The sequence below is a fragment of the Helianthus annuus genome, chromosome 3 (genome assembly GCF_002127325.2).
Source record: "Helianthus annuus cultivar XRQ/B chromosome 3, HanXRQr2.0-SUNRISE, whole genome shotgun sequence".
In the NCBI taxonomy this organism is placed as follows: Eukaryota; Viridiplantae; Streptophyta; class Magnoliopsida; order Asterales; family Asteraceae; genus Helianthus; species Helianthus annuus.
The window spans coordinates 1,306,800-1,309,330 of NC_035435.2; the positions used below are offsets into that span (position 1 = coordinate 1,306,800).

At 35.5% G+C, this 2,531-nt stretch overlaps 1 long non-coding RNA gene across 1 annotated transcript; it reads right to left on the reverse strand.

Moving 5' to 3' along the window:
* Positions 1–506: 506 nt before the first annotated feature.
* On the reverse strand, positions 507–1,998 carry LOC110927541. Its single transcript, XR_002585709.2, has 3 exons — positions 1,785–1,998; positions 1,619–1,689; positions 507–724 (listed from the first exon to the last, which is right to left on the reverse strand). It is a non-coding gene; the product is annotated as an uncharacterized LOC110927541 (long non-coding RNA).
* Positions 1,999–2,531: the final 533 nt, after the last annotated feature.

Below are 2,531 nucleotides of genomic sequence, written 5' to 3' on the forward strand. Positions count from 1 at the left end.
ACAGACCGGCCCATGTTCTGGTCAACCCAAGAATATTCGTGTTCAGGTTCATATGTATACACGATTTTCGGGTTCGGGTCATGTTCGGGTTTGTTAAAAAATTTCGAGTCCGGGTTGAACCCGCCAACCCACAAACACGACCCGTTTAGCACCCCTAATATTTAGGGTAGAGGAAGATTAGCTAACCGACTACATTATTAACTAAAGAACACATAATTTAACTTAAACCCAAAAAAGTCTAATATTGATTTCAGATCAAATAATTAACTTATCTCAGTAAGATCTATCTGTTTTGTCAAAAATAAAAGTTTTGGATGTTTTATGGATATAAGTTACACTTCAGGCGATTTTCGACTCATTCGACCCGTTTCCTTTTTAGCTAATTATTTCTGTTGTACCCATTAATAAAGCATAACTCAAATTAAACTATTAAACTCTTTGTCATAAATGGGTCAAAGTTGCCATGTCCTTAATGAAGCGACACGTTATACGAAACAACTTACCTTATGATTTATTCATGTTGCATCTCATGAGCATATACCAGCATCTCTGATGCCTTCTCACTTGCAGTCCCCACCATTAGTAAGCCTATGCTAATGCCCGCAGCTTCACCTGCAACAGCACTGTCATTGTAGAGGACACTTTTTATCTCATCGTATATATCTTCATCAGCGGTCCTTAAAGCTGCCAAGCCAAGGCCTAAGCAAGCACCATGCTGAACCACCTGAACCAACCAACATACTGAATAAACATAACAAATATATATACACAAACATATACCAGTCAAAATCATTTGAGAATCTGAAAACTTATAAGAGATATGTGAGCCAAACAAATCCATTATCTTTTAGCAATGTTATGAGTTATGAATGCGCTCAAATACGTAAAATTGTAAATCAAAGTTACAACATTAGTAATACAGAGAGAGAGTCTTTCATAACAAAATCAAACTTGGGTAGAGAACTGCAAGAGCCACATTAACCGCATAATCCCCTCTCTCAAGTCTTATCTGGCCATCACTATGTACATATGCTTATGCAGTTCTCTACTTAGAATTGGTTCTTTACACACACATACCTACACTACATGCATGTGTGCATGTATGTGTATGTTAAATACACACATATATAACCATATATATGTGTGTGTGTGTACATACATATATATGTACATATGTGTGGGCTCGCTTAGGATCCTATGAGAATCTAAATAATCATGAAAAGCAAAACGACAAATTAACTTTGTTAAATTGACCCAAAATTCCACATATTAGCACATTAACAAAACTATGGATTGAAGTTAGAAATTAGTGGATCAGTTTTCTACTCTGCTTAAATCCACATTTCATCCTGAAATTTTATGTGAATCATGATTAGATGCCTCTTGAAAATCGCGGAGATTTTTTGAAAAAAAAAATAGTAGAGGATCAGGTAGAGTAAGTTTTGTGCATCATTTTTTTCCAAATTGTGATGCACGAAAGGGCTTAACATTGAAATTATGCATCACATATAGATAAGTTTTTTTTCTAAAAAAGTTTTTCAGAAGTAAAGAGCCCTGAATATACAAATATATGTGTGTGAAGAAGTTTATGGTATAAAAAATGTTAGTAGACAATTACCTTCACATTGGTACACCTAACCCGGCTGTTGCACCGAATTTAGCCCAGTTTGTGGCTCTGCTCAACCAATCCTATAATCATACGCCAAGTAGAAGATAATGATAAGACTTAGAACTGCTAATAAAACTTGGAGTATCCAAAATACGAATCGGAAGCACAAAATTACCAAGAAGATAATCAACAGAAACGCAAGTTGTAACAGTCGAGAATCATCAAAAACCCCAAATCCATGAACAAACACAGATAGTAGATGAATGTTAGTAAATCAAACATCGTGGTGTCGAATAAAATCCGCGTTGAACATTGAAAATCAAATGAAAATCACATGCAGTGGCGTAGATTACTTAATTTCAAACTTACCTTAAGGGTTTGGCATCGATTGTTCAAAGATGCGAGTTAGGGTTTTCATACCAAAAAAAGGATAGAGTCAAAGAACATACAGATTCCTTACTCTTAAGGCTACCACCACCACCACCGTCACCATACTCTTACACATGGAGTTAATTTGAAGATCAAGAACATACCTGTAGTGGTTGATCGATATCTTAATCCTTATTCAGTGATGGCGGCGATGACTGATGTAGAAGAGGAAGGAAGGGGAGGCTAGGGTTTAGAACAGGGATTACAAAAAAAGCGTGTTTTAGAAGGTATTTATAGCCGGGTCAAAACCCGGATCCCTTGTCTGTCCATGTTAAGAAAAAAAGACCCGAATTTTTGGAGCCAAAACCAAATTCTAGAGTGCCTATGGTGATGCCACATCATTTTCCAAGCCCTTATATCATGACACATCAACCCTTATTTATCATGTTTATATATATATATAGATTAATCAATAAGCAATTATGGCATTTAAATTTTTATGATTAAACGTGGTGATGATTATTAAATTTGAAATTTAAAAACCCTAACATGT